This window comes from Dromiciops gliroides, chromosome 6 (genome assembly GCF_019393635.1).
Source record: "Dromiciops gliroides isolate mDroGli1 chromosome 6, mDroGli1.pri, whole genome shotgun sequence".
Lineage (NCBI taxonomy): Eukaryota > Metazoa > Chordata > Mammalia > Microbiotheria > Microbiotheriidae > Dromiciops > Dromiciops gliroides.
Window position 1 is genome coordinate 97640415 of NC_057866.1, and position 5523 is coordinate 97645937.

The window sequence follows — 5523 nt, forward strand, 5'->3', positions numbered from 1 at the left end:
CGTCAGTTAAGTTTAGCTCAAGAAGCATTTATTAAGTCTCTAGCTTATTTGACAGATGGACAAACTGAGACCTAGGAAGGGACTTGCCCAAAGTCAAAGACAGAGTTAAAGAGATGGTGGGGGCAGAGCCAAGGTGGGGCTTCAGATTTCCTCATTCCTAGTTTAGTTGCTATCATTGTGTGCAGACCCAGAGGCACATAGCTTGAGCCATGCACTAAAGATGACAGCTCTGCTCCCACCAAGGTTAGAGAGGACAAAAAAATTTTGTGACATCCACAGTGCAATCAGTGCCAGTGTGTAGACAACATACCAGCTAACCTTTGGTGATGTTCACTATGCATAGGAAATGTAGGAGTGAATAGTGAGGTGGCTCAGCTTAGCTTCACAGTTCCCCCACATCTACCCATGTTTGGCCTGTGTGGACCTGGTTGCTAGTCTCTAAGTGAGGTGGTAAGGTGTTCATAAGGTATGTTTGTGTTCCTTGGGTCTACACATAGATCTGTGATGTGACTTTATGCTATTCTAAAGCCTGGACTGAGATCCTTTCAGAAAAGGGATCCATGTGATAATATATGTCCTAGATTTGTCGTCGAGCTGCAGCAATGGTGCTGAGCTATCCCTAGAGAAGGGGTTCTCAGCAGTAGGCACTGGGATATGACATTGGTTCTTTTTTCATTATATCAAAAAACTAAGACAGCTATAAAGTTGTAAAGAAGTAGTGAGATATAATACCCCCAGTGGCCCTAATATAACCAAGAGAGTTAGTCCAGATGTACTCAGAGACACAGGGCCCTAACTTCTTTAAATTCTTAAAAGGCGACTTCAATTAGGATCAAGTGTTTGGTGGAGGTTATTCGGGCTATTATAGAACAGCTCCCAGTGGGATAAATGTTGGTTCTGAAAAGTGAAATCAAACACTCTTCACTTAATATTATGTTCCTGGTGATGATTTTAATGTTCCTAAATATGAGATGTTCAAACTAAATGAAAGGTCATTTAAGACATTTTTAAAAATTTTGTTTTTTAAAGAAGGGAACCTGTCTCCAACCCATTGAATTCTTTAAAAGAATTAGCTGAATGGTGGCATAAGGAGACAGGTGAATAGCTTTTAATCAGACTTTCTAAAGGTCTTTGATAATTACTCCAAAAAAGGGGAACTTGGTAACTGTGAGGTGGGGGGCCAAGTCTGTCAAGGATTAGGAACAGGCAGAAATGCAGCAGACAAAGAGGCCACCGAGTCCCACTGTGGAAAGAAAGTAATGGTGGGCTGCTCAAAGGATCAACCAATTCCAGTGTAAAGAAACAATGGCAGAATATAATCTTATCTTTTGGATGTCCAAGTAGAGGTAGGAAAAAAATAACCTAGAAATTAGGAAATGAAGATAAAGGCAAATCACTGTCGTTTGTGTAGGTAGAAGAGATCCAATTCTCAAGGACTGTAACCCGAGTATAGATTCACATGGATTTTGTGAGTGTGGGTAAAAATAATTGTTTGGGGAGGATTAAATGACTGGCAGATGCAGATTAGATGTGATTTTTTTTTTTTGGTCACTGCTGTAGAAATCAAAACCTCTTCCATGTTGGATTTCCTCTGTCCCTAAGGAACCTGAACATGTCTGCCCCTCCTCCCATGACTTTCCTTATCCCCATCTGCACCTGGCCCCTATTTTTTTTTTTCACCTAGAATAAACTGTGCCCTTTTCTTAGGTTTTAGGTTCTGTCCCAATTCTAACTTGAGTTTATTGAGCATCTTGATTTTTGGAGCAGGAGGTCTGTTTGGGATTCTGAATGCTGAGAAGGGATGACATAGAGGCTCTGCAGCTTGCTTAGCAGCTCTGTGACTGCAGGTGCAAGTGTGGTTAGGAACCTTCAGGGTGAGGGCTGAATGCCCATCTATTAAGTGGTTTTGCAAACAGCTACTTGCTCAGTCACCCAGGCCAAGTCATGGCTAGGCTGTACAAGTTATAAAGAATGCTGACTACGTTCATCCTTTCCACTTCCACTCTTCCCCCTCCTCCAATCCATTTTTCATAAAGTGAATTATTCTGAGGTATTTCTTCTCCTAAAAAATCTTTGATGGTTCCCCATGAACCACTCAATAAAATCTGAACTCCTCAGCCTGGCCCTCAAGCCCCTTCATCACTTGGTGTGGCTTTGTCTTTTCTCTTACATTTCTTTCTATTGCTTTTGGATTTCTGAAGAGGATCATAGTGGTTGGCAAGAATCAGTAGCTGGTCAAAGGTAATTTTCAAAAAAGAGCCCAAAAGCAAGGGGTTGACCCATTTTGAAGGACTGATGTAATGTCAGGGCACTAGGAATGCTCATGATATGCAATGTTGTCAAGACAGAGGTCACAAGCACTCAAGGGGAAAAACTGTCTCAAACGGTCTCAAATTGGTGTTTTTGAAGTGATCTTTGCTGATCTTAATGATGAGGTTGCTCTTTAAAAATTCAAGTTGATTACTGAAGATGTTCAGGGTAAAAACTATTTAATTAATCTTCATAGAATCCTTACCCATGATAAAATGTGCTCCATGGTCAAAAAAGGACAGATTAGGATTGAACTCCATGTTGACATCAAAACCACCAATGACTACTTGCTCTCCCCAATCTGGGTTGATTTCACCAAAGGCATTAACAACCAGATCTTTGAGTTCTTATGCCCAACACCAACAAGTCTGTCAAATTCAGAAGATAATAATGTCCCAGGAGGTGTAGATAAATGACTTCAAAGAATGTGTCAATAAATTGATTTCAGGAAGCCTGGAAAAGACAAAGATCAAGCTTCCCAGGACATTTATCATCTCTAAGATAGGTTTGTTCAAAAAAGTCAAGATGTTCAAGAAACTCAAGTTTGAATTGGTAAAACTGATGAACTGCATGGTGAAGATGGTGGCCCTTGAAAACCTTCTGGGGATGAAACAGTTGAGAGAGCCACCAGTTCAAAAATGTCAAAGAATTTGTAAGAGTTAAAAATAAAAATTTATGTTATAAATAACTTATTGATATCTTTTGTTTCTTATATCATCTTTATTTTCATATATATCTTCCCCTTCCTCTACCCAGAGCCAGTCCTCCCCTTCCTCTACCCAGAGCCAGTCCTTATACCAATGCAGGTAAAAGAGAAAAACGTTCAGCAAAACTAGCTAACACATCAGTTTGTCTGATGGGATATGTAGTATTTCACCCCCCCAGTCTCTCTTTTCTGCAAAGAAGAGAGAAGTGTAGTATAATTTCTCTTCTTCAGAACCAAGCTTGGTTATCATAACTATATAGCACTTGCTTTCTGTTTTGCCATTATTCTTTCCATTTATATTGTCATAGTCATTGTTTCTATTGGTTTTCTGATTCTGTTGACTTCACTGTTTATCATTTCAGATAACTTGTGTTTTTCTCTACTCTTTAGTTATCACTTTTTACTGTGCAGTACAAGTCCATGACATTGATCTCAGACATGTTGTTTAGCCATTTGCCACCAGTCGTCCTATCTTTTCAACCTTCTGTCATACTATTTCCATGTGTTGGATGTTTTAACTGAACTGAAAGACTACCCCTGGCCATAGACACACCTTACTTTCCCACTTCATTGCTCTTGCTCACACTTGCTCCCTGGATTTCAAATGCTCTCTATACTCCCTTTGTCTGTTGAAATCCTATCTATCTTTAAAAACTAACTCAAAAACCACCTCCCCGGGAAGCTTTGGCTGGATCCTCCATAATTAGTATTGTCTGTTGTTCTCTTTGTGCTTGACATACCACTTTGCATCTGTCTTCCTCACTGATCATGTATATTATGTCCCTATGTCTTCTACTTACTGGCTGTATGGCTGAAAGCAAGTCCTTTAACCCTTGTGAGCCCCTCCAACATACAAAATGGTGATGATAATTCTTGCATTACCTATCACATAAGGTTGTGAAGAAAGCACTCTAACACTCAAAATTATAATACAGGGTGTCCTAAAAGTCTTTGTGCAGTTTTAAGCTTTAATTGCATAAAATGGCATGATGACTGTAGGAACATGCTGTGTATGTGAGTCATATGATTAGCTAGCTGTAAGTAAGCTTCATGAGAGCAGAGACCATGTCCTATCATCTTTGTGCCTTTCTCAAAACAGTGCAGTGCTCTATGCATAATAGGTGCTTAATAAATGTCTGTTGACATTTTCAAAACAGGGCATGATGGTACCTTTAGGGGAATTATTTGAAAGGTTATATTATAAGAAATTGAATCACTTGTTTGGATTTGTGGAAGCATATTAAAGTCTCCATTTTCTCAACAGAAAAATTAAGAAATAACAATTCTCCCAAAGTCCTTTCTAGATTTATCTGAATGAAGAAAACCTTGAAAAAAGAGAAAGAATTCAAAAATTTAGGTCGTAGGGGCAGCTAGATGGCGCAGTGGATAGAGCACCAGCCCTGGAGTCAGGAGTACCTGAGTTCAAATCCGGCCTCAGACACTTACTAGCTGTGTGACCCTGGGCAAGTCACTTAACCCCAATTGCCTCACTAAAAAAAAAAAAATTAGGTCATAACTTAAAAGCAGGAATGAACACATGATGTTTTGGGGAGATTTTATAGAAGAAAATAATCTAGATGCAAAATCTAATTTTAAAAAATCCAGGTAAAGCAATATGCTAATATATAATTAGAATTATAAAACTATTTTATTCCACTGATCCCAGTGGACTAAGACTAATATATTAAGGATATTATTAAAAGAGGCAAAAAGGCTTATCTGTTAAAAAAAACTTTATTTAAAATCACAAAAACTACCAAAACAGTAAACGACCCATATTGCCAATGACCAAGCAATGGCCAAATAATTTGTGTAACTGGAACTTAATGGAAGATGATTAGAAAATTAGAGTTAGAAGGGACCTCAGAAGCCATATAGTCCACTTACTATAATAATCACTGAATCAGCAAGCATCTATTAAGTTCTGAATGTGTGTCAAGTATGCTAGGCTTTTGCAATACAAAGACAAAAATGAAATAGTTTCTATTCTCAAAGGACTTACATTCTATCAGTGACCTAACACATCCAACAAATGACCATCCAGCTTCTACTTGAACCCCTTCAAGGACAGGGAATGTACCACTTCCCAAATCAGCCCATTCTATTTTGGGACAGCTCTAATTATAAGGAAGTTTTCCCCTGACATCAAGATTCAATCGGTCTCTTTACAACTTCTAGGATCTGCCTTCTGGGGCCAAAGAAAACAAATCTAATTCTTCTATGGGTTAGCTCTTTAACTATTCAAAGACATCACCCATCTCTTCTTCTTCTTCTTTTTTTTTTTTTGCAGGGCAATGGGGGTTAAGTGACTTGCCCAGGGTCACACAGCTAGTAAGTGTCAAGTGTCTGAGGCCGGATTTGAACTCAGGTACTCCTGAATCCAGGGCTGGTGCTTTATCCACTGCACCACCTAGCTGCCCCCCACCCATCTCTTCTAACTGATCCCCATATGACACAAACTCAAGGTCCTTCATTGGTTGTCTTCCACTGGACAGTTCTCAGATTAT

General features: G+C 39.1%; 1 pseudogene; it reads left to right on the forward strand.

The window, feature by feature from the left end:
* The first annotated feature begins 2213 nt into the window (after positions 1–2213).
* On the forward strand, positions 2214–2966 carry LOC122732036 (annotated as a pseudogene).
* Positions 2967–5523: the final 2557 nt, after the last annotated feature.